General features: G+C 48.4%; 1 long non-coding RNA gene across 1 annotated transcript in view; it reads right to left on the minus strand.

The window, feature by feature from the left end:
- LOC140392367 (uncharacterized) overlaps positions 1–27,399 on the minus strand; it is a 101,029-nt gene that overhangs the window by 35,466 nt on the left and 38,164 nt on the right. The window contains exon 2 of the long non-coding RNA XR_011935309.1: positions 14,327–14,467. This is a non-coding gene — a long non-coding RNA (uncharacterized lncRNA). The remainder of the gene's footprint in view (positions 1–14,326; positions 14,468–27,399) is intronic.

A 27,399-nucleotide genomic window follows, 5' to 3' on the forward strand; every position in this document is an offset into this window, starting at 1 on the left:
CACAAATGACTGATGTCACCAACATCAATGCAACATCAGATCATTCTCACAATTCTCAAGACGAAACGCTGAATATAACAGATACCACAATGGACACTGACACCAATAACTGTGACAATGACTCAAATCATCCACACGGAACACTCATTGAGCGCAACAAGAACAACAAACACCGTAAGACACACAGAAGAAACAATAACAATAACAGCAACAACAAAAACATAACAGAAACAATAAGCACGACAAGAAAAACGACAAGAACAGCGACAAAAACAACAAAAACAGAAACAACAAGCACAACAAGAAAAACAACAAGAACAACAGCAAAAACAACAAAAACAGAAACAACAAGCACGACAAAAACAACAATAAGAACGACAACGAAAATAACAAATACATAAACGACATGATGACTTGATGGTCACTTAAACACAAGAACACTGACGATGTTCACAAAGAAATAACGACATCAACATCACCACTTCAACAACAAAAGACGAAAGCAACTCAACTGAACAAATTGATTAAGTTTGGACTCACAATTTTTTAAATTAAGATTGGACTCATAAATATTAATTGGCTTTGTATAATCATCAAGATCATCACAACTTGTACATAACGGGCGCGATTCTCCGCTCCCGCGACTATGTGCCCACGCCGTCGTGAACGCCGTCTAGGTTCAGGATGGCGTGAAACAGCCCCGATCTCGACCGATTCAGGGCCTGAAAATGAGCTAGGATCGGGGCCGCGAGAAACTCGGGGGGCATGTCGCTAAAGCAGCGTCGTCAGCGCGCTGGAGAACAACAAGAACAACAGCGAAAGAACGCCGCATAAAAGCGGCGCCGCGTCATCTGCCGCCTAACTGGCATCACCCGCGCATGCGTGGTTGCCGTCCTCCCTGAGGCCGCCCCACAAGAAGATGTCGGATGGATCTTGCGGGGCGCGGAGGGAAGGAGGTCCTCCTTCAGAGAGGCCGGGCCGCCGATCGGTGGGCTCCGATCGCGGGCCAGGCCCCTTTTGAGTGCAACCCCGGTGAAAGAATCCCCCCCCCCCACAGGCCGCCCCCCCCCAGCATTCCCGTGCTGTTCCCGCCGGCAGCGACCAGGTGTGGATGGCGCCTGGCGGGAAGCCATCGTTTTGGGCAGGCCGCTCATCCCATCCAGGCCGGAGAATAGCGGGTGTAGCAGAGAATCGCCACTTTGGGTGTCCCGGGCGATTCTCCGGCCTGCGCCGCGCAGAACTCAACGGGGCCGTTCCCGCCGCTTGGGTGCATTGCGGGAGGGCGTCGGACTGGCGTCGCGGGGAAAAATGGCACGTCAGGCGATTCTCCAAACCAGCGCGGAAGCGGAGAATCACGCCATTCATCATTTGTATACCCATCTCACGCAAGCGAAAAAAACTTAGAGACTAAATGTATTCACATTTGACGGACTAACTCATTGATTTTATGTAATGCATTTGTAAACTGCATCCAATATGTTTGTTCGATTTTCTTTACAACATACAGAAAATATGTAAAACGAACAAAAGTGGGATGTATTGATCTCTATATGTGCATGTACACAAGGGGTTAATGTGTAATCAGTAGCACCACATGATCACTAGAGGGCCAGACCAACAGGGGTATAAAAAGCAACCACATTGGGTCTCTGGGTCTCTCTTGGGTGCACTGTGACCAGGGCAATAGCAGACTAGTTCAGATGGCTAGTGGAGTTACGTATAGTTACCGTAGTTAGATCTTGTTAACCTTATCACTAGTATCAAAGTTAAAGTAAGGAACTCATGCAATTATTGTTATAGTTCCTCAATAAACCTTTTGTTACTACTGGGCGTGTTTGAGTCTTCTTCATCGCGATTCAGAAGACCTCATCACTAACCAAGGTTTGGGTAGTACATGTTACCTACCACACAGGTAACAAAACAACGTTGGGGCTTGTTTTTCTGTTTCCCTTCCTCAGGCAACAGAGAAGTGTGATGTATCCCAAATACACTCCACCTGCCCTGAGAATTCCCAGATTTAGCTGGTATGGTTTTGCCATGCTTCCTTTTAACCCCCAAAGAATGCTCTCTCCCTGAAGGGGCCTCAGAGCAGCAGGGTATCACCCCTCAAACATGTTCCTCCACTTGATTCATTCATGGCTGATCTGAACCTTAACATTATCGAAAGCCTTGGCCTGGATCTTTGAATCCCCTCAAAAAACAATCAATCCTGGCTCAGCAGCTTCTCAGGAGTGAGAATTCCACGTTACCAATAGCTAGTGTGAAGAACCAGTGGACGTGATTTATTTAGATTTCCAGAAGGACTTTGACAGGGTGCCGTACAGGAGACTGTTGAATACGTTAAGAGCCCATGGTGTTAGGGGCAAGGTACTGGCATGGATAGAGGATTGGCTGACTGGCAGAAGGCAGAGAGTGGGGATAAAGGGGTCTTTTTCAGGATGGCAGCCAGTGACTAGTGGCGTGCCTCAGAGGTCTGTACTGGGACCACAACTTTTCACAATATACATTAATGACCTGGAAGAAGGAACTGAAGCCACTGTTGCTAAGTTTGCAGATGATACAAAGATCTGTAGAGGGACAGGTTGTATTGAGGAAGCAGGGGGCGGGGCTGCAGAAGAATTTGGACAGACTAGGAGAGTTGGCAATGAAGTGGCAGATGAAATACAATGTGGAAAAATGTGAGGTTATGCACTTTGGAAGGAGGAATGGAGGCATAGACTATTTTCTAAATGGGGAAATGCTTAGGAAATCAGAAGTACAAAGGGACTTGGGAGTCCTTGCTCACGATTCTCTTAAGGTTAACATGCAGGTTCAGTCGGCAGTTAGGAAGGCAAATGCAATGTTAGCATTCATATCGAGAGAGCGAGAATACAAGACCAGGGATGTACTTCTGAAGCTGTATAAGGCTCTGGTCAGACCCCATTTTGAATATTGTGAGCAGTTTTGGGCCCCTTTTCTAAGGAAGGATGTGCTGGTCTTGGAAAGGGTCCAGAGGAGGTTCACAAGAATGATCCCTGGAATGAAGAGCTTGTTGTATGAGGAACGATTGAGGACTCTGGGTCTGTACTTAGTGGAGTATAGAAGGATGAGGGGAGATCTTATTGAAACGTACAGGATATTGCGAGGCCCGGATACAGTGGGGGCAGAGAGGATGTTTCTACTTGTAGGAAAAACTAGAACCAAAGGACACCATCTTTGAATAAAGGGGTGTGCCTTTAAAATAGAGATGAGGAGGAATTTCTTCAGCCAGAGGGTGGTGAATCTATGGAACACTTTGCCGCAGAAGGCTGTGGAGGCCAAATCACTGAGTGTCTTTAAGACAGAGATAGATAGGTTCTTGATTAATAAGGGGATCAGGGGTTATGGGGAAAAGGCAGGAGAATGGGAATGAGAAAAATATCAGCCATGATTGAATGGCGGAGCAGACTCGATGGGCCGAATTCTGTTCCTCGGTCTTATGGTCTGATAAATGTTTCCTGTCATCTCTTTTGAATGATCTATCCTAATTTGAAGGTTATGCCCCCTTGTTCTGAACTCCCTCATCAGGGGAAATAGTTTCTAGAAATCCAATTGATCTTCTTGAAACCATTAATTATATTACCTCTTACGCACTAGTTTTTATGTGGTGGATTCAAATGGAGTCTGCAGGTTTTGATGATTCAACCATAAGAGAAAACCTTAGAGAAGATGCTAACGTTGCGATGTTAGACTGCCCGTTTGCTCGAGCAAACAGTCAACGATGACATCATGCAATCGTTCTCTTAAATTGCTTCTGTTCAACTACAAAGTAGCTTGTGAAAAACTCTGTAAAACAACTATCCTAATCCATGCAATTTGTCCAATAATTTAATCCATTGGGTCCTGGAAACATTCCAGTGAAACTATTCTGAATTCCAGCACGTTACTGTAGGAGCTCCTCAGGGTAATGTCCTGGGCCCGACCATCTTCAGTTGCGTCACCAATGACCTTCCTTCTGTCATAAGGTCAGCAGTGGGGCTATTTGCTGGTGATTGCACAATGTTCAGCGCCATTCGTGACTCCTCACATACTGAAGCAGTCCATATCCAAATGTAACAAGACCTGGATAATACCAAGACTTGGGATGACAAGCGGCAAGTAACATTCATGCCACACAACTACCAGGCAATGACCATCCGCAACAAGAGAGAACCTAACCATCACCACCTGGCATTCAATGGCAGTGCCACCACTGAACCGTCCTTTTAAAATGTATTTTATTCCAAACTTATTCAAACAGTTGCAAAACAGGAACAATCTGGGGAACATGCCCCCATCTCACAATTTTACAGTCGGTATAGATTTTTCCCCATTTTCACCCCCCCCCCGCCAGCAATGAACAGCTCCTCAAACATGGCCATGACGTGCCCCCACCTTTCCACAAAACCTCCCGCTGAACCCTTCAATTCATATTTGATCTTTTCCAAATGGAGACAGTCATATAAGTTTCCTAGCCAGGCCCCCCCCCCTCCCCGCCCCCCCTCCCCCCCCCCCCCCCCCCCCCCCCGGTCACATTGCCGATCGCCATTCCAATAAGATCCTTCACTGGGCAACCAGAGATGCGAAGACCATGACATCGGCCTTCCTCCCCTCCATCAGCTCCGGCTTCTCTGATATCCTGAATATCACGACCTTAGGGTCCAGCACAACCTCCTCCCCCACAATCATTGTTAGTGTCGCGAACACTCCCGCCCAGAATCTCTCCAACTTCTCACAGCCCCAGAACATATGTGTGTGGTTTGCTGGTCCCCGCCCACCCTTTTCACACTCGTCTGCCACTCCTCTCTCCCGTGTCATATGTACCCTATGAACCACCTTGAACTCCATCAGGCTCATCCTTGCGCACAAGGAAGTTGTGTTTACCCTACTTGGTGCCTCACTCCATACTCCCCAGTTTACCTCCCCTCCCAGTTCCCCCTCTCACTTCTCCGTATTCTTCACCATCTGCTCATCCCCTCTGTTCTCCCAACCATCCACATATATTTCCTATCCTGCCCTCCCCTCCCACGTCTGGGAGCAGCAACCGCTCCAGTAGGGGATACTTCGGAAACTTGGGGAACTATTTCCAGATCTTCTGTCCCTTACCTGTAAATATCTAAACTTGCTTCCTCTCGGGAGCTCTACCCTCTCCCTCAGTTCCTCGATACTAGCAAACCTCTCTTCCAGGTAAAAATTCCTCACCCGCACCAGCCCCACTTCTCTCCACTTCCTGTACATACCGTCTGTCCCCTCCGGCTCAAACCTGTGGTTTTCACACAACGGCATTAAAACCGACATCCCCTTTATCCTAACATGCCTTCTCAGGTTCCACATCTTCATCATGGACTGAACAACTGGATTCTCCACGTATTCCTTGGCACCAGTGGCAATGCCGCTGTCACCATAACCCTCAGGGTGTAGCCCCTATAAGATTCTTCCTCCTTCTTAACCCATTCTGCCCCAGCTCCCTCCCACCTCCTTCTCCACCTTCGCCATCCAGTAATAATGCAACAAGTTTGGCAAGCCACCCCTCCAATTCTGCCTCTGCCTCTGTAACAGGGCGCTCTTTACCTTTGGCACCTTCCCCGCCCACATGAACTCTGAAATAATCGTATCCAACTTCCAGAAAAAGGCCTTTGGTACAAAAATCGGAAATGCCTGGAAAATGAATAAGAACCTTGGAAAGACATTCATCTTCACCACTTGTCCCTCGCTGCCAGAGTCATATGCAGCGTATCCCACCTCTTAAAATCCTCCCTAACCACCTCCACCAGCTTTGTTAAATTCTATTTATGCAGCATTGCCCATTCTCCCATCCCCTTGCTCCCCAGGTAACTGAACCTGTCCCTGGCTACCTTGAATGGCAGCCCCCCCTGAGCTGGCTCTCCAATCCAATTCGTTCAACGGGAACACTTTACTTTTCCCTACATTCAGCTTGTATCCTGAGAAAGCCCCAAACCTCTCTAATAGGCCCGTAATCCTCACTATGCTCTCCAGTGGATCCGACATGTTCAGTAACAGATCGTCCGCATGTAGCAACACCCGATGCTCCCTGCTCCACCTCCTAATCCCTTGCCACTCTGCCAACCCCCTAAGGGCTATTGGCAGGGGCTCTATTGCGAGCGTAAACAGCAGTGGCGACAGCGGGTACCCTGGCCTCGTTTCCCTGTGTAATCCAAAACTTTGTGAGCTCATACCGTTGGTCCCTATGCCCACCACCAGTGCCACATATAACAGGCACACCTACGCCACAAACTTCGGCCCAAATCTGAACCTTCCCAGGACCTCGAACAGGTACCGCCATCCCACCCACTCGAATGCCTTCTCCGGATCCATGGACACCATTACCTCCGGTACCCATCCTCTTGACGAGATCATAATCACATTTAAAATCGCCTTCTATTACTGGAGAGATGCCAGCCCTTTACACAACCCGTTTGGTCCTCCAAAACCACCCCAGGACACAACCTTCCATCCTCCCCGCCACCAGCTTGGCCAGCACTTTTACATCCGTATTTAACAGTGATATGGGCCTTGACGACCATCATTCTAACGGGTACTTCCCCTTCTTCGGTATTAATATAATCGTATTAATATAATCGTCTCCTGCATCATCGTCTCCGGCAACTCCACCTTCTCCAGCGCCTCACAAAATGCCCCTAGCAGATGCAGTGCCAGTTCCATCGAGAACTTATAAAATTCCGCCGGGTCACCATCCGTCCGTCCCCTGGGCCTTTCCCGACTTCATCCCCCATATACTGAATCCCCCTTCTATCAAAGTCCTGTGGGTTACCACTGACCAGAATCTGAATTGGATTATTCAGATACATACTGTGGCTACAAGAGCGGATCAGAAGCTAAGAATCCTTTGGCGTGTAACTGCTAACTTCCCAAAGCCTGTCCACCATCTATCTACAAGGCATAAGTCAGGGGTGTGATGGAATAGTCTGCACTTGCCTGGATAAGTGTAAGTCTAACAACACTCAAGAAGCTTGACACAATCCAGGATAAAAGGGTCCACTTGATTGGCACCCCATCCACAAACATTCACTCCGCCATCACAGATGCACAGTGGCAACTGTGTGTACCATTTACAAAACGAATGCAGGAACTCACCGTGGTTCCTTAGGCATCACCTTCCAAACCCATGCCCACTACCATCGAGAGGGACAAAAGAATCAGGCACCTGGCACCACCACCAGCCAGAGGTCTCCCTCCAAGTCACTTACCACCCAGACTTGGAAATATATCACCGTTCCTTCACTGTAACTGGGCCAAAATCCTGGAACTCCCTCCCTAACAGCACTGCAGGTGTACCTACACTTCAGGGACTGCAGTGGTTCAAGAAGACAGCTCACCACCAGCTCCTGAAGGGCAACTCGGGATGGGCAATAAATGCTGGCATAACCAGCAAAGCCCACATCTCAAGATTGAACAAAAGATAAGAATTATTCTGCGTCCCCCACATCCCACCCCTCTCAAAGATCAATATGACCTTCATGAGGTTTTAGCCAGAACGAAATGCAATTAATCCAGATGTGGTCTGACCAGAGCTTGACCTAACCTTTGCAAACCCTCCAACGCTTTATACTCTAACCGCCTTGAGATGAAGGAAAGCCAAAATTCATTTAACCTTTTAATTTTTGTATCTTGTCTGCTGGCTTTTAATAACTTCTGTAGCTTAAACCCCTCTGTTACTGCACAGTTCTGAACTTCTCACCAGCTACAAAATGCTCTGATCATTTCTGGCTCAAAAGCTCAGACCTACTCTTACCTGTTCTAATCTTCATGCTCTAGATTCCACACTCCTGTCCTTCCAAAATCTGTACGCAGCAGGTTTTTCCTGTAAGTTTGATTTCCTCTGTGGTCTCTTGTGTGAACAGGCAAATGTTGAGTTTCCTCTGGCATTTATTTTTGCCCCCACTCCGTCAATGCAGACATTTCTGGCGGTTGTGCTTCCAATACAGGGTTGTGTCATTGATAGTTATCGTAGATGGGGTTACATTCATGGTGACAATAAGAGGATGGTCATTCAATGTCTTCATTCAACAATCTTCTGTCCACTAGTTTAAGGGAATCCATTTATTTCATTTGCTTTGCTATGTAATGAAACATAGCAGCCATTGAATGGCAATGATGCAGAGCCAGCAATGCTGCATCAATAGTCCTGGCTTGAGACAATTCACACCTCTTTAACCTGTGATTATCCCTTTCTAGAGTCCCTTCATCTGGACCTGTAAAGACTTAATTATCTACAAAGACTCGCATTCAATGTGTCATGTTGCTTCATTGACTTTGTCTATATATGTGGTTGTGGAACCCACCTCTTTGCTCACCTGATGAAGAAGCTGCGCACCGAAAACTAGTGATTCGAAACAAACCTGTTGGTCTTTAACCTGGTGTTGTAAGACTTCTTACTGTGCCCACCCCAGTCCAACGCCGGCATCTCCACATCAATAGGAGTAAGGCAAACAACTGTGTCTGCCATGGCACAGTTAGGAACACTCTAAATGAAAGGTTGGAGATTCAAGTTCCACTGAAGAGACTTAAGCACAAATTCAGGCTGGCATATTGAGGGAGCGTTGCACTGTTGGGAACGCTGTCTTTCGGATGAGGTGTTAAATTTCAATTTAAAAAAATCTGTAAATAAAAGTTGAATGATGAGCATGAAGCCATTGTCGATTTTTGTAAAAACCAATCTGGTTCATTCATGTCCGTTAGGAAGGGAAATCTGCCAGCCTTACCTGGTCTGGCCCACATGTGACTCCAGATCCACAGCAATATGGTTGACTTTTAAACACCCTCTGAAAAGCCAATCAGTTCAAGGACAATTAGGGATGAGCAATAATTGCTGATTCAGTCAACAATGCTCACATCCCATGAATGAATAACAAAATAAATCAGGGTAATGAGCATGGGAGTACCGCCTGATGACCCAGCTATTTTTTATTCTGCGGTCTATAATCGCTAAAACAGATACAGAAAATACCAAACATTTTCAGCAGATCTGACAGAATCTGTGGAGAGAGAATGGAGTTAACGTTTTAAGTCTGGATGACTTTGTGAAAGCTGGAGAGAACTGGAAATAGAGTCAGATTTATATTGTTGGGGAGGGGGGCACATGGAACGGTGGGGCTGCATAGAGGGTCAGCAATAGGTGCAGATTGACAAAGATGTCATGGACAGAAAGACAAACGGCATGGCCTACCATCCATGTTGCGCCCGAAAGACTGTGTGGCAGAGCTGGTAGATGCCAGGAAATCCCTCTTCTACCCAGCTCGCCATGCCTCATGAGATCTAACGCATTCTCGCAAGATGTCGCGATCTGAATCAAAGAACAAGGAAAACTACAGCACAGGAACAGGCCCTTCAGCCCTCAAGCCTGCACCAACCATGCTGCCCATCTGAATTAAAACTCCCGACCCTTCCGGGGACCATATCCCTCTATTCCCATGCTACTCATATTTGTCAAGACGCCCCATAAAAGTCACTATCGTAACTGCTTCCACTACCTTCTCCAGGCTCCCACCACCCTCTGTGTAAAAAACGTGCCTCATACATCGCCTTTAAACCTTGCCCCTCGCACCTTAAACCTATTCCCCATAGTAACTGACCCTTCCACCCTGGGAAAAAGCTTCTGACTATCCGCTCTGTCCATGCCCCTCATAATTCTGTAGACGTCTATCAGGTCGTCCCTCAACCTCCGTCGTTCCAGTGAGGACAGACCGAGTTTATCCAACCTCTCCTCACAGCTAATGCTGTCCATACCAGGCACCATCTTGGTAAATCTTTTCTGTACCCTCTCCAAAGCCTCCACATCCTTCTGGTAGTGCGGGGACCAGAATTGTACACAATCTTCTGAGTTCTGCCACGCAGAGGTCCTCAGTGCAGGAAACGGGACTAAGTGCGGCCTCAGTGGGGTATTCCCTGTTGATGCCTCAAATAGAACCAGATTCCCGTAGATAGAATGGTGTTTCTCAGTGCTGCAAGCACCGGGAACTACTCAGATAAACGTGCTTGTTATGGGGCTCTATTAGATTTCTCCCATAGGAAATGTAAATGGGGGTGATCAAGGCTAAGGAGGGTGCTGATAGTGGCACATTAAGAGATTAGAATGTGTTAATGGCAGAACAATGCTAAGCAGTGTGTCAAAGGACAACTAGGAACAGGGAACAGATGGCCCATGTGGGTTGGGGTGTGTGGGGGGGGGGGGGGGGGGGGGGAGAGGGGGGGGGGGGGCGGGTAAGGTCCAGACTTGAAACATTAGCTCTGTTCTCTCTCTACAGATGCTGTAAGACCTGCTGAGTTTGCTCAGTATTTTCTGTTTTTGTTTCAGATTCCACCATCCGCAGTAATTTGCTTTTATCGTTAAATCAGACGATCTGCTCGTTTCCTCATTGCTGCTTGTGGGAGCTTGCTGTGCATAAATTGTCTGCTGTGTTTCCTACATTGGAATAATGACTACATTAAGTGCTTTGTTGGCTGTAAAGTGATTTGGCCTTTGTTGGAACTTGCCTGAGTCCGAAAGTTAATTATATCCCGATGTGATGATCAGAAAATGAATTTGTGTGAACATAAAGGATTTGGTGGAAGAGTGAAAACAGATAATAGCAGAAATGTTGGCCACATCCCGAGCTCTCAGAGTGGATAAATGTTTTTTTTTAAATTATAGATTTAGAACACCCAATTCATTTTTTCCAATTAAGGGGCAGTTTAGCGTGTTCAATCCACCTACCCTGCATATCTTTGGAGTGTGGGGGCGAAACCCACGCAAACACGGGGAGAATGTGCAAACTCCACATGGACAGTGACCCAGAGCCGGGATCGAACCTGGGACCCCGGCGTCGTGAGGCAGCAATGCTAACCACTGCGCCACCGTGCTGCCCCGGTGTGGATAAATTGACCCGACAATGGAAACATCGAAGAGCTACTTGAGATTGTCTCAATCATCCTGTTCCTTCTGCAATATTAACTGCTGAACAGCAAAACCATCAAGACGGCCATTATGTCAAGTCTGGAGGTTGGATGAGAAGGAATTCATTTCAAGATACCTTCTGGGTGTATCATGTGATATACCATTTGTGACTATTTTATATTAAAGTGTATCATTTATTAAAATAAGGAAATAAAAAAAGTTAACACTTAAAACACAAGAACACCTTGCCAAGTTAACAGTACTTTTTAAACCTTTCCAAACAGATCTTGGTTTAAATAATTTTGAGCTCAACCACCCTTTTGAATGGCAAGAGTCCGTATAGATTTTCAAATGTATAATGTTCGAACAACCTTACTACACAATGCCCTGCTGCTCTCAGAGTGTTCTCTTAGGGTGACAGCAAACTGATTCTCCAGAACTGGCTTTGTCCACACCTGTCTTCTTTGAGATCTCACCATCTGCCGCCAAACAGTGTCCGTTGTTTTCCTAAATCTGTTTTCCCCCTTTGATCTTACCTTCAGGGGCGGCACAGTGGTTAGCACTGCTGCCTCACAGCACCAGGGTTTGGGGTTTGATTCCAACCTTGGGTAAATGTCTATGTGGAGTTTGCACATTCTCCGCATGTCTGCGTCGGTTTCCTCTGGCTGCTCCGGTTTCCTCCCACAGTCCAAAGGTGCAAAGATTAGGTGATTGGCATGCTAAATTGTCCCTTGGTGTCCAAAGGTTACATGGGGTTACAGGGTTGCGAGGGAGTGGGTCGAGGTAGGACTTTCTTTCAGAGGGTTCGCGCAGACTTGATGAGCTGAATGGCCTCCTTCTGCAATGTAGGGATTCTATTGTATCCTGCAATCCTTTAGCAGTTCCCCTTTCCCAGAATTGCTTTGTCATAATTTTTTACTTCATGGCTACTATATTTCAAAGGTTCACTTGCCCGACCTTTCCTCGTCTATTTGCAGTCTTCCAATGTGTATATGTTACACTTTGAACTACAACAGCCAACTTCAAATCACTTCTTTCATCGCCTAATGTAAATTGATATTCAAGTTCTTCTGGCTTCCTCTGTTCATCACCATATCAAACCAACTGCTTTCACAACTTTCTTATTAACGTTGACCTTTGCAGTCTTTCTGTCTCCAATCCAATTAAACGAGTCACACCCCCACAAGATTGTTTTCCAATGCATGAGAATATGACAGCGATGTTGCAAAAGATCAACAAAAAGTTGAAACTCTTGTTTTCCTGACACCATGGAAAGCTTGACATCAAAACAACTCTGCAGAACTAATCTGCTTGATGTAGAGGTTTCCCAGACAGTGGGTGAATTGTGGCCTGAGAAATTTAGCATCCACCTGAACCGACAGTCCTTTTTGGCTTCAAAACTTAACTGAGGCACCCTATCTCTCCAACATTCCAGCACTTTTGCATCCTCATGAGGGAGTGACAGGCTGGATCAGCAATTCAAACCTTGGGATGGGGCTCAAAGGTGCAAAACTCTGGCATAAGGGGCAAAAGTGAACTATAATGAGCCTCGCTGACACCATATTGCATTTTTTGAGGTGACCTGTGTTAACCAACTTACCACGATGGTGCCTTGGCACCTACTTCACTTACTAAATTTTATTATTTGCAAGTCTAAAATTACACCAATGTTTAATGTTAAACCAAATCAAAAAATGCTGGAAAACATTCAGCAGGCCAGGCAGAATGTGGGTGAAAAAGAACAGCTTAACATTCCAGGTTGATGGTTGTTCAGGAGAACTTTCTGTTAACCTGCAAAGTTAAATCTGTTTCTCTCGCTCCACAGACGCTACCAGACCTTGCTGAGCATTTCCAGTATTTTCTGTTTTTCTTTCAGAATTCCAGACTCTGCTTTTGTTTTCGTGTAAAATTCTAGTTGGATCATAATCATTCCTTGTTTTGTTTTAAATTTCAGGCTATTTGGAGGCCACAAAATGTCAGGGTCTTCCTGCAACCATTGGCGACGCAGCTCACCGCAGTTGTCTCCCATTAGGATCAACATTTCCTTAAGTGCTCAGAACAGGGCCCCTGTAACACAGTCACCTACCATATCACTTCCACAGATGCTCTAATACTCTGAGCAAGTAACCATTTGATCTGATACATCAATTATTGACAGCATCCTTTCCCTGATTTGCGATTGTCTTAAATCTTGAGTGAGAGCTGGTTCCGAAAGCCTGAATGCTTTTGAAGATTAAAGTCAGCAGTGTATCCTGTTTCCTAAATATTAATATTATTCATTCAGAATCATTCGAGTGAATAAACAAGGCACTTGGGGCCAATTACATGCAGTGCCTTTCCCTCCCTTGAACCCGCAAGCCTGACCTACATTGAGAGTTCAGTGTTGCTGAGTGGAGCTACAACGGAGTTTCTGGTCCCAGAATCTGTCTCACTTCCACTCTGCACTCAACCTTGTTCTAAGATCCAGTTAAAATGCATTTGCATACAGCAGACACTCCGCTTTAAAATGGAGAAGGAAAAGCTGTACTAACAAATTGGAAGAACACTAAAAGCTAAATATTACTCTGTGTTTTTGTTTAGGCATGGTGGGGGGGTGGGTGGGGGGGTTGTTGGGGGGAGTGGAAGGGGGGGGGGTTACATGTGTGGTCATCATACACAAATTTGATGCTGCTACTTCGTATCCATGATTGGAGCTTAAGGGCAAGTATCTGCTGTGCTGCTGGTTTTCTCTGTGCTCGGCAGTGAGCGGCAATAGAATGTGGTGCAGCCAGCCTTCTGTTCTTAAAGGAAGTCTGCCCCTCTGAAGGCGATGCTGTGCTATAGCAAAGGGGCCTGCTGTTGAATACTGTTGCTGCAATTTTGAATCAGGAAAGTGGAACACCAGGACAAAGAGAGTGCTCCAGGATCAGGAATGCAATGTGGCAAGAACACTTTGAAAACATTTCTGTACACTTCAAGATGCTTTGCAAGTTGGTTGTATTTCACTTTTATATACATCTTCTGCTCATCTCCCCTTACAGCTGAATATTTGAGCAGTGGTGAGTGACATGGTAATTCATTTAATCGTCACGCCAGTTGGTAGAGCTGGGGTGGCACAGAACTTGTTGATCTCTGTGGCTTGTGGCCGCAGCATTATGCTCAGTGGCCAGACTGTTAGCAAATTCATCCTTTGGTCTCCCACCATCTTCCCTAGTCCTCCTTCATATAGTGAAGATTGCCCTGTGCCTCCAAGCACCCATTCATATCCTTCATTTACAAGGGCCGGTTGCTTACCCTATGCTAACCATTTATTTGAATAGTGCAATGAACATAATGACAGGTACCCAATGTGTCCGGTGCGGTGGACAGGATTCTCCGGTCCTCCAGCACATTTTCCTCAGCGGCGCGCCATTCGCTGGCGTCGGGATTTCTTACCGCCACTTGTCGATAGGATTGCCCTTTGAAGCCACCTCACGGTGTCGAGAATCCCAGGGGCAGTGTTGCCGACGGCTGGGAAATTCTGACCATTGCCTCCGTTTCTCGCTAGCATGGTGAACAATTAAAATGTTTTTTTATCTGAAGGGAAGAAAAGGAAAATGAAACATACAACTTCCTGCTCAGTTTTCACAATGTGACGAATATTTTAAAAATGGCCATTCTTTATAGTCTGTATTTTCGTAGCAATGTTAATAAAACCCGGGTTAAAATGCTTCCAGACAGTATGTCTGCTAGACCTGTGAGTAAAAGCTATTTTACCTGTTTGCAGATAGAGAGCTAATGTGATATTGTAACAGTTTGAGCCTGGCTAAACAAATCAAGGCACAGTTTGTAACAAGAGACAAAGGATTGCTGTGTGCTTTGAGTGCAGCCGATGTAGCGAACAGAAGGGGCCAGGTCTGCCTGGACAAATGAGTTCCTTCCAGAGTTCTAAGCTGAGAAGAAGGTTTTCAGGCTGGCCCTAAAAAAAAAAGGTTTCTCTCTCTCAGGACTGCAAAAAGATAAACAAGTAAAATGTGGTTGTTACCTTTATTTGAAAGATATGGGTTGCTTTATTGCAACATAGAGGCAGGTTTCAGGAAACACATTAAGATGGTGTACCTGTTAACTGTCAAGCTATTTCTTTGTTGCTAATGTGCTCAATTCTGTGTCCAAATTAAAATTTGTTTTAACATTAAATCTGTCTACTGGTCAGTGTTATTAATCCTGCCGTTCAGTAACCTTTCCTCAAAGTATTACCAAATTCAAATAGTTGGGTTCTAGTCCAGGATCGTAACCATAATTGGGGTTCTGGTCTGGACCCATAACAACAATTTTATAATATTCATAAATATGGGGCGGGATTCTCTGACCCTGCACTGGGCCGGAGAATCGGCGCCAATGGCGCCGGCACGGTTGGCGGCAGTTGGGGGCCGCTCAATGCCCCCCGGTGATTCTCCCCGTGTGATGGGCCGAGTGCCTGCCGAGTTTGGCTGAGTCCCGCCGGCGTCGTTCTCGTGAGGTCCTACCTGGCGGGACCTCGGCGTTCATGTTGCGGGGGCGGCCTGGTTGGCGGGGGGGGGGGGGGGGAGGGGGGATCCGGCTCCAGGGGATTGTCCACGGTGGCTAAGCCTGCAATCGGGGCCTACCGATTGGCGGGCAGGCTTATCCCGGTAGGGGCCTATGTTCCTCCATGCCGGGCCCCAGTAGGCCGCTGCCATGTTGCATTGGGGCCAGCACGGAGACGGCAACCCACGTGAATGCGCGAACCCGCGCCGGCCATGGCGCGCATGCGTGGACCAGCGGCGCCCGTGCTGATGCCCGTTTTTGCAGCTGGAGCAGGGTGAGGCTCTCCAGTGCCATGCTGGCCCCCTGTGCGGCGCAGGATCGCTGATCCTCGGGATCAGATGACGGCGTCGTAAAATGCTCCGGCATTTACAACGGCGTCAACACTTATCCCCAGGATCGGAGAATCCCACCCATGGCATTTCTTACAATTGCTCTTCCTTTGAACTTCTTACTAAAGTTCTATTCACCAAGTTAGTGTCAAGTGAATTAATGTTTTAATATGTGTTTGACAAACTATGTACTGTGCAACACAGCATAAGTGTAATGCTTGACCCCTGTGTAAGGTTGCTAATTAAAGACAGTTCTTTCCTTTGTGGGTCTATTTATTGTGTTAAGTGGAACACAATGAAGTTCAAGCTTCTCTGGCAGCACTGGACCTTGGCAGCAATATTTTATATTAAACCATCATTCACTCCCATGATTGAATATGCCTTTGGATCCATTGGGATATCGTTTGATCCGTTGGAAAAGCGACACAGTGCTTCATTTGCTTCATTTACACCACAGCAGCTTTAAATACATTTTGTTTAAAAGTCTACTATTTAGTCAGAAAGTGGGAGATAGAGTGAGGGAGAGAAAGATAGATAGAGAGCAACACAAGGGGAGAGGCAAAAGGGATAATCGGAGTGATAGAGACTCCGAGCGGGATTGTCCCGTCACGCAGCCGCATGTTTTTCGGTGGCACGCCGTTGGCTGGCGGCTGGATTCTATACTACCGCCGCTTGCCAATGGGATTTCCCACTGATGCCACCCCATGCCATCGAGAATTCCATGGGCAGGGGTGCACTGCCAGCGGGAACGAAGACTCCCAACGGCTGAAGAATTCCGGACACCAGCTGGGATTCTCCGATCCTGCGGCTACGACGTCGGGCCGCCGATTTTCCCCGACCCGGGTAGGACCCACGCTGATGGGACTCTGCTGAACCCGGCGGGCATGAGGTTCGGGAGTTCCCGGGGTCGCCACCGTGCCAGTGGGGGGCCGTTGAAAGTGCGCCCCCCCCCCGGGAACTCTCCGCACCTTGTGCACGCCGGGTTCAGCCGAGTCCCGCCAGCGTGGGTTACATATGGTCCTACCCAGCGGGACCTGGGAATTCTGGCTGCGGGGGCCATCCTGGTGGGGCCCTGGGGGGGCCTCCAGGCCCGCGATCAGGGCCTACCAATCGGTGGGCGGGCTCATTCCGGTGCGGGGGGGGCCTATGTTCCTCCGCGGCGGGCCCCTGTAGGGCTCCACCATATTGCCTGGGGACCAGCACGGAGAAGGCAACCCACACTCATGCGCGGACCCGTGCCGGCCATGGCGCGCTGGCTTTCGAGCGCCAGAGCAGCGGTACAGCACACCGGTGCGTACTAGCCCCCTAGGAAGGGATGAATGCCTGGGCCTGGAGGCCCGTTGATGCCGGAGTCGTCGTGTTGGTTTTGACGACAGCGTCGACATTTGGCCGGGATTTCGGAGAATCCTGGCCAACGTCTCTCTCATGCACACACAGGCGCACACACACGCATAAGCACACAGAAAGAAAGAGGGAGAAAGAAATGCACGGAGGGGGTAAAGAGACAGAGAGAGGGGGGGGGGAGGGGAGAGAGGAAGACAGACAGAGAGAGAGAGAGAGAGAGGCAAAGAGACAGAGAAAGAGTGAGAGACCCACATGCACATACACACACATAGAAAAAGAGGGAGGGTGAAGATGAAAGAGAGAGGGGCAAAGAAAGCCAGAGACAGACACAGAGATAGATGCAAAGAGACAAGGAGAGAGAGATATACATAGAGAAAATGAGGTAGAAAGAGGGTATCACGAGGGAAAAGTTAGAGACAGAGAGAGGGAGGGAAAGAGAGAAAGATAATGAAACAGAAAGGTGTAGAGATATAAATCAAGGAAAGAAAGAGAAAGTAAAGAGTAAGGGAAAGGAAGGAAGAAGCAAGTTTCATTTATATTGCAACGCTCATACCCTCGGGACATCTCAATGTTCACAAGCATTATTTATTTGCAGAGTTTATCTGCACCTCTTCCTTTATGACCTCAATTTAAGTTTTAATTTGCAGAACGACATTTCGGCCCAAATATTCCAGCCTCCAGATAGTTAGAGGTCAGACCCACCCCCGAGATATGCAATGGAATTCCTCACAAATTCCAACTCTGTGGGAATTGCCCGGAAAGCATAAACTTCCAATGGGCAATCATTCTGCTCCCGCGATGCACCAAAAATGTCTCCAACCATGATCTAGAGTTGGAGACCATGGACAGTTCCATGGGGCTAACCTGGATAGTTACCCAGGAAATGTTAGACAGAAAAATCCTTGTCCAACTCCTGGGTCAAGATACAGCTGACCCCCTGAATCATTCACATTGTACCCCTATCAACGCCCCACTTGATTTCCCTTCAATTACCCCACTGGACCATCTGACTACCTTTGCTTCCGCTGGCTCATCCCCCCCCCCCCCCCCCATGACCTTCCCAAAACCCTGCTGACTCAACCAGACTAGCCCCTACCACCTGACTCCTCCCGACTAGGGAATCCCTCGCAATCCCCGGCATTCAAAAACGTGCATGGCTAAGGATTGTAACTAACTTCCGGATTTGCGCTCCCAACGGTGCAATTCAGCTCCGCGAGAGAACATAGACTTCCAAAAGGAGAATTTTGACCAATGTTCGACCAATTTCAACTAATTCCTGTGGTGACGAATTCCACAGGCTCACCATTCTCTGGGTGAAGAACTTTCTCGTCTCCGTCCTAAATGGTCTACCCCGTATTCTCAGACTGTGGCCCCTGGCTCTGGACACCCCCGCCCATGGGGAACATCCTTCTTACAGCTATCCTCTCTAGTCCTGTTACCATTTTATAGGTTTATATGAGATCTCCCCTCATTCTTCTAAACTCCAATGAATGCAATGTTAACCGACTCAATCTCCTCATATGTCAGTCCCGCCTTCCCAGGAATTAGTCTGATAAATGTTCTCGGCACTACCTCTAAAGCAAGAACATCCTTCCTCCGATAAGGAGACCAAAACTCCACACAATATTCGAGGTGTGACCTCACCAAGGCCCCATATGATTGCAGCAGGAGAAAGGGGATTATTTTCAACGTATGAGAAATTTGGCCTCGAGTGGACTATTGCATCCAGTTCTAAGCACCGCACTTTAGGAAGGATGTGAATTGAGACATTGGAAACAGTGCAATAAAGGTCCAGGAGAATGGTTCCAGGCATGAGAAACTAGATTGGAGATGTGAGATGTGACTGTTTTCATTGGACAAGAGAAAGCGGAGAGGAGATTTGACAGAGGTGTTCACAATCATGAGGGTTCTGGATATATAGGTATGGAGAACCTGTCCCCATTTGTGAAAGGTTTGAAAACAAGAGAGCAAGAGTGACGTGAAGAAAAACCTTTTGACGCAATGAGTGCATTGCCTGAGAGTGTGGTGGAGGCAGGTTCAGTCGAGGCTTTCAAGGGGGCGTTAGACTGTCACCCAAAAAGGAAGAGTGCGCCGCAGAGTTACAGGGGGAAGGCAGGAGAAAGTGGATTGCTCATTCAGAGAGACAGACACAATGGGCTGAGAGATCTCCTTCTGTACTGTAACAATTCTGTGATTCTCTGGCTCGGCAAATTGCAGGGAATATTGCCACTGTGAGTGTCAAACTATTAGAGAAGGCTCAACAGGCTGGAGCCCTTTTTTTCATGAAAAGAAAAGGCTGGAAGGTAACTTGGTGCAGAGCTTTAAACTTAACGGAGTGCTTTGATGAGCGTAGAGAAGATATCTCCACTTGTGGGAAGACTTATTGTTGCACCAAGGGTTTTAACACATTTATTTTGAACTAAGCCGGGGAAGGAAGGTGTCCCTTGGAAAATGATCCTTGGCAGAATGTGCAAGGTTACAGGGAGAAGGCAGCCCGGGAAATGGCTTTGGGTGAATCGTTCATCCGGAGAGCTGCTGCAGACATGGTTGGGTCAAATGGCCTCCTTCTGTACCGATTCTGTGATCCTGTGATGTTGGGAGTGCCAAATGTTAGATTGCAAGCGTCCAGTTTTGAGCCTTGGAAGTGTGACCTTCTCCCTTAAATGGCTTGGGCAGAATCGAAGCCGGATCGTGCGACCCAATTTCCTGATCGGGTCCTCCAAGCGAGAGAAAGCATCCGTAGAGGACGCTGGTTAAAAAAACCACAGGCCTGCGCATCTTGAATATCTGTCCTTTCTGGAACACTCGATGAAATAATCCATCCTGTGGTTATGAAAGAGGAAATAAGGAGACATTCTCTCCAGTGGCAGAAGGTGGCACAGGTTTGAGATAAGTGGCAAAAGAAGGAGTTGGAGATGAGGGCCAGAATTTAAATTGCTTGGATGGGAACGTGCCTGACCCGCAATGCGTGTGAAATTGTGCGAGAAGACATCAGACGTGCATCCCACCGCATCACTCACTCGTGCAATATATCGGTTGCCGGACACGTGCGAGAGTCGGAAGCGTGTTCGCCGATAATCGAATAAAAATTTAGCCCATTAAGGGGCCAATTGAAAGCAATTTTTTGCAGACTGTCTGCTTTTACATTTTAGCTGCAGCCTTGATCCAGGGCAGGATGAACTATTAGTGCTGCAATAACGTTAACAAATATGTCTGGGGACTGAGCTCTGTGTATGATCGAGCTGCATTGACATTCGTGGCTTAGTTTTAACATGGATATTTATTTAACATGGGTCAACGGCTCCCTGAAACAGCTGCCATGGAGCTTGTCCCTCCCCATTCTCCCCCCACCCCCCCACGGTTGTATATTAGAAGTGCCGGCCTGCACCCTCCTTTTTCTCAGCCTCCGCTCTCCCCGGTGTTTTGTTATGCTCTTGGCGTAGCATAGGCTGCTTCCTTGATGTGCACTCTGACAAAGGAAGGTTCAGACTTGGAGATATCTTTGACACGTTTATTAAACTATTAACAATTCTCCTACTTGGATTCGACTCTACTGTTAATCCTGATATAGCTATTCAGACTGACGAACCAGTCTGCTACAATCCACGTGGTGGGAGTGATGTTCAATCAACCATATGTCAGTACTCACTGAGTGTCCCCACTGGAAAGAGATTGAGCCTGTGTGAGGTGTCCTTTTATATGGGTTGGTGTAATGCCCTCCTGTGGTAGTGTCACCTCTGTGTGTATCGTGAATGCCCATTGGTCGTGTCCTATCTTACGGGCCTATTGGTTGACTGTCTGTGTGTCATGTCTCTGGTGTTCCCTCTAGTGTTTAGCTAGGTGTAGTGTCTGTACATTAACCCTTTGTGTACTTACAGTGATGTATATCACCACACCTGGCAGCCTTTCACAGAGCATGCTTCACGCTGAATGGCCATGAATTGGCCAGCCAGTGTAAAATTGCACTCCTGCAATGACCGCGGCCAAGCCCCTGAGCGCGCACACCTGATGGGCTGAGGAGTATTTTTTTTTACTCGATGCCTTATTAAATCCTTGAAGGCCCTGTCTGAAAGTGTGATGGAATCAGATTCAATGATAACTTTCAAAAGAGATTTGGGGTGTACTTGGAAGGGAGGAAATTGTCGAGAAGAAGGGAAAGAGCAGGTGGAAATCTATTTCCAGTCTACCTGAGCTGTAAACTTATAGGATTACACAAATGTGGAAACAAATGGCTCAGTGACCTCTCATTTTGTGCCTTTATGTATTAACTCCGTGAGTCTTATTTAGGTACATTGGAGGTTAGTTTCCTATAACCATGTTGTCCTACTGTACTGTTCTGATCCAAGTTGACGTTATAACTGGATGAGAAGAGCGTGGCACAGTGGCGTAGTGCCTCACAGCGCCAAGGACCTGGGTTTGATCTCAGCCCTGGGTCACTGTCTGTGTGGAGTTTGCACATTCTCCCCGTGCCTGCGTGGGCCTAAAGATGCGCAGGGTAGGTGGATTGGCCACGCTAAATTGTCTCTTATTTGGAGGGGGGGGGGGGGGGAATAACTGAACGCAAAGATTCCAGAACACCTTGGGTGGGATTCTCCGTCGGACGACACCAGAATTCGGGAAAGGCGATTGGGCGGAGAATCGGTTGTGAGGCCAAAATCGTGGCCGGCACACTTAAATGCCATGCTTCGGTGCATCGACAGCTGCGTCAATGTGTTCTACTCCACATGTAGAGTAAACACGATCCACATATCATCAGCGGGCATGACCCGGTATTCTCCGGGGCTTCCACGATGCTCTGCCTCCACCAAGCAGAATTACCGACGGCGAGTTTCACTTGTGCTTTCAAAGATCGAGAAGTAGGTGCAGTGGCTGCTGAGGGAGAAAGAGGGAGTATGAGAATTGTCCAACATCGCTGTACTGTGCTGTAGGTTGTGCCGCTGGTCGGGGGGATTCCTGCCAGCCCATGGGGAGAGTAACGGGGGGCAGCCAGGAGATGGGCTGTGGAGACGGGGGGGACGGGCATGGAACACCATTGCTGCAGCCTGCAAAACAGCCACGTGCCTGCCCACGCCGCTGACTACCCACTGTGAACTTAGTGCCACAGGCCGAATGGGTGTCCCCCTAGGCCACCCCCCTACGTAACTTCTGGCCGCAGCCAACCCATCAACAGGATGGGCGTTCTCCAGCACCAGTGTCATCTTGTTGTCTGAGATTAGTGTGTGGGGGGAGTGGTGTGCCAAGGTGTGGTTGCAACTTGCCAGTATCTTGAGTGCCAATCCCAACTCTAGCATATCCTACACTGTATCTCATTGGAATCACTTGTGTTCCACATTAACGGTTGATGAATTGCTCCAGGATCGGCGTCAATTTTGCTGTCAAAGCAGTCCACCGATTCTGTCCCGGCGTCATCACTTAGTCTCTGAAATGGAGAATTCCACCCCATAACATTTATTTTAATAAAACGTGGAGAGACGGAGTCACCAAATCGTAAATTAGCTCGAACAACAAGAAAAAAACATTTATTAAACATGAAATGGTGGATTATTACACAATACTCCTTTACTTCCCCCCCTTTAGCTTAAAAAATGGTAATAACCATAATAATCGTTTATTGTCACAAGTTGGCTTCAATGAAGTTACTGTGAAAAGCCCCTAGCCACCACAGTCCGGCGCCTGTTCGGGGAGGCTGGTACAGAAATGCGCACAGATTTAAAGATTAACATGGATTACAAAGTATATCATAAGCTCCAATAGTCTGATTAACACAAAGTCCCTTTTAAGCACACAAATACATGCGATCAAATGCATGAATTCCACTCTGAACTCAAGTTAGTTTCTATGGGTTTCTCCTCAGAATCCCCCCAGGTGATGATTACGTTGAGTTTCCAGACTCGACTCCCAAAAACATGCTTTAACATTTTCTCACACAATAATGCCTTCCCTTAGCGGTTTGCGTTCCGAAACCCAGTCCAGGTTTCACAAAGAACACTTTCAAACAAAACCTCTGCGCCACATTAACAGCAAATCCAGTCAGTACTTCACATCAACCCTTTAGGATTTCTTTGTCTTAACTGCTGTGCAAACTCCTCATAATTGCTTTAATATTCGATTCCCAGATGGTATTAAAAAGACATCAAATGTTTCACCTACCTCTGGAGTCTGCAATTCCACTTTAGGTCCAGTTACTGCGTTTTGTGAGGGCCACAAAGAATCCAGCATGAGTTTCAAAGATACAAAGAAATAACATTTATTTACAATAACATTTCTATACACAACAGCAGCAACCTCACTTGCTGCTCACTCCTTCCTGCTGGTTCCAAACTGGCCAGCTTTATTTATACAGTGAGTCTGCTAATGATTTCTCCGCCCCCTCATTGGGGAAGCTCATACTCCCACAGGATTGTGGGATTGTCATTAGTCCCCAGCCAATGGTAAGCAGGCAGGTTATAACATCCCTCCCCCCCGCCAAAGTCCAAGGAATCCACCGAAGACCCTGGCGAAAGAGGGTGTCGGACTCGTTTTGCCGCAGGCCGAACACCATTTGCACGAGGCGCTGGATCGGGCAGTGTGTAACGAGACGGGGACCGGCGCTTCCATGATGAACGGCGTAACGGTTGTACATCCACGGCCCGTGGGCCCGAGGATTCCCCGTCTGATGCGTCCTGTGTCTCCAACTCGGAGTCAGAGTCTGCTGCCTCTGTCATCTCGGCGTCTCTATCTCCGCGTGGTTCTGTAACGACCTGCGCATGCTTTGAGTGAGGCACCAGAGGAAGATTGTGAGGACTACTTTCCATTGTCTCTGGTCTCTGCGGCTGTAGAAATGAGCTCCGGGGAATCTTTGGAAGGGATAGTCTTCTGGACCGAACGTGGTCTACATGTTTGTGCTGGAGACGACCCTGGGCTTGCACCTGGTAAGATATAGGGCCCGTTTGGCGAAAGATTACGCCAGGGACCCACTGGGCACCACCAGCAAAATTGTGAATGAACACTGGGTCACCGGGCGCAAACTGCCGAATCAGCCGATGCCAAGAAAAACCCTGTCTCTGCCGTTCTTGTGTGCGGCGTACTTTTGCGCCAATGTCCGGGAAAACCATACCAAGGCGGGTGCGAAGTCTCCGGCCCATTAGGAGTTCTGCGGGAGCTACCCCAGTCACCGCATGGGGGTGGTCCTATACGAAAACAAAAAACAAGGCAGTCTCGTGTCCATTGACCCGGAAGACTGCTTCTTTAGGCCTCGTTTGAATGTCTGCACTGCGTGCTCCGCCAACCCATTTGAAGCCGGGTGGTAAGGGGCAGTGCAGATATGGCATATGCCGTTCATCTTCATGAACCTCGCAAACTCCTCACTGGTGAATGGAGTGTCATTATCCCTGACCAGCACCTCAGGGAGGCCATGTGTACTAAAAGGCAAACGCATCTTCTCAATTGTTGCGCAGGACGTTGTGCCGAGCATCTTATGCACCTCTAGCCATTTAGACTGGGCGTCGATTAATAAAAGGAACATGGATCCTTGAAAAGGGCCGGCGTAATCTGCATGCAAGCGCACCCAAGGCCGCCCTGGCCATTCCCAGTGATGTAGGAATGCGGCCGGTGGAAGCTCCTGAGGCTCCTGGCAAATGGGGCAGTTTTGGGCCACCTTCTCAATGTCGGCGTCGAGGCCTGGCCACCAAACATAACTCCGGGCCAACATTTTAATTGTGGTCACACCTGGATGCCCATTGTACAAGTCTCTTAGTATCAGCTTCTGTCCTTTCTCCGGGACAATCACACGCGTCCCCCACAAGAGGATGCCGTGTTCCACGCTGAATTCTGACAGCTTGGAGGAAAATGCCCGCAACTCGCCTGGGAGCTGTCTATGCTGCCCACCATACAGGACTATGTGTCGAACCTTTGACAGGACTGGCTCCGTCTGGGTCCACTCATGGATCTGTGATGCCGTGACAGGCAAGGTGTCCATAAAATTTAGGATTGAAACCACCTCACCGGTCGTGGGGGTCAACATGAGGCCGGTCGATAAAGGCAATCGGCTCAGTGCGTTGGCATTCGCTATCTGCGTACCTGGTTTGTGCTCCAGAGAATACTCGTATGCAGCAAGCAACAAAGCCCAGCGCTGGATCCATGAGGAAGCAATGGGTGGTATTGGTTTATCCTCTCTGAAAAGTCCCAGCAGAGGCTTATGATCAGTCACGATAGTGAAGTGGCGGCCATACACGTTCTGGTGGAAACGTTTCACCGCAAAGACCACTGCCAGGCCCTCCTTCTCGATCTGCGTGTACTTTTTTGCTGCTGCAGTCAATGTGCGGGAGGCGAAAGCTATCGGCCGCTCAGTCCCATTCTCCATCTTGTGGGACAGGATGGCCCCAATACCATACGGGGATGCATCACATGTGACGAGCAAAGGCTTTCCAGGATCATAGTGGGTTAGTAACCCAGACAACGACAATTGTTGTTTTACCCGCCGGAAAGCGGTTTCTTGCGGCTGACCCCAAACCCAGGTGTGATTCTTCTTTAGCAGAAGATGCAACGGGGCCAGCGTAGTTGCCAGAATCGGGAGGACCTTCCCGTAATAGTTTACAAGGCCGAGAAAAGAACGAAGATGCGAAGTGTCAGTCGGGGCGGGGGCCTGTTGAATCGCGCGCACCTTCTCAGCGACGGGGTGCAAACCTTTGCGGTCCACCCGATAACCCAGGTAGACTACTTCCTTCGCCTGAAAGACGCACTTTGTGCGACGTAAATGGACTCCATCCTCTGAAAAGCGTCTAAGGACAGCCGCCAGATTTTCCAAATGTTCCTGCTCTGACGTCCCTGTGATCAAAACGTCATCTAAGTAGACAGCGACACGCGGTAAACCTCTCAAAATGCCCTCCATAACGCGTTGAAAAATAGCGCAGGCAGAGGATACTCCAAAGTGCAAACATGTATATTCATACAGCCCCCGGTGTGTATTAATCGTTGCATATGGTCGGGAGGCAGGGTCCAGCTTAACTGTCGGTAGGCGTGACTCATATCTAATTTTGTGAACGAGGGTCCGCCTGCAAGCTTTGCATAGCGATCCTCTATGCGAGGCATCGGTCGAGTCGTGAAGCCGCATTAACTGTAAGTTTATAGTCGCCGCACAAGCGAACTGTGGCATCTGGCTTCATCACGGGTACAATTGGTGCTGCCCAGTCAGCAAAACGGATGGGCCTGATAATACCCAAAGTTTCCAAACGAGTGAGCTCCCCTTCTACCTTCTCGAGCAAGGCATAAGACACCGGGCGCGCCCGGAAATAGCGCGGCATGGCTCCTGTTCGACTTGGATAGGGGCTAGGGCCCCTTATATTTTCCCCAAACTGGGCTGGAATACATCTGGGTATCGTCCTAGCACCTCAGTCAACCCTCCAGAAACTGTTTGGAGGATGTGCTGCCACTGCAACCGCAAATGGCGCAACCAGTCCCGATCCAACAGGCTGGGCTCATGGCCGCGCACCACGATAAGTGGGAAACGCCCCTCCTGGCATCCATAAACAACAGGGGTCATTGTAGTTCCTGCAATATCCAATGGTTCCCCCGTGTAGGTGGCCAACCTGGCCTGTGTGTCGGTTAATGTAAGGGTCTGTATACCCTGCTTGATGCAGTCGAATATCCTCTGGGCGATCACGGAGACCGCTGCGCCAGTGTCCAACTCCATCTCAAGCGGGTGACCATTGACCCATACTGTCACCTTAATGTGGGCCACACAGGGAGCTGCCACACAATGCAGCTACAGGCAGTCGTCATCCGTCTCCATGTCCTCAGGAGTAGTCGCCGCAGGTTCATCCACATGGAAGGTACAGCCCCTGGGCTGGTCCCAGTTTCAGTCGAAACGACGGCACCTCTGGCGCCCCCCAGGACCGGCGTCCGCGACGGGGTCGGCGCCTACAAGTCTGACACGGACATGGCTCCTCATCCATTGGTTCTGGAGAAGGCTCCCTTCGGGGAGGAATGTCCGACGGCCACTGGCGTCGATCCAGAAGTTGTCTCGCCCAAGGTACCGCAGGAGTGCGGGGGGACATTTTCGAATCGAAGGGGTTGCGCCCCAAGGCATGCACTTCCATTCCCTGTAGCTCCTGCGCTCCTCGTTCTGCGCTCTCTCAGGACAATACTATTTGAATGGCCTGTTGAAAAGTTAATGTTGGCTGAGCTAACAACTTTCTCTGGGTGGCCGCATTGTTAATACCGCAAGCCAAACGGTCGCGTAACATTTCTGACAAGGTCTCACCATAGTCACAATATTGCGCAACCCTGCGTAGCCTGGATAGAAAGTCGGCA

Source organism: Scyliorhinus torazame, chromosome 16 (assembly GCF_047496885.1).
Source record: "Scyliorhinus torazame isolate Kashiwa2021f chromosome 16, sScyTor2.1, whole genome shotgun sequence".
Lineage (NCBI taxonomy): Eukaryota > Metazoa > Chordata > Chondrichthyes > Carcharhiniformes > Scyliorhinidae > Scyliorhinus > Scyliorhinus torazame.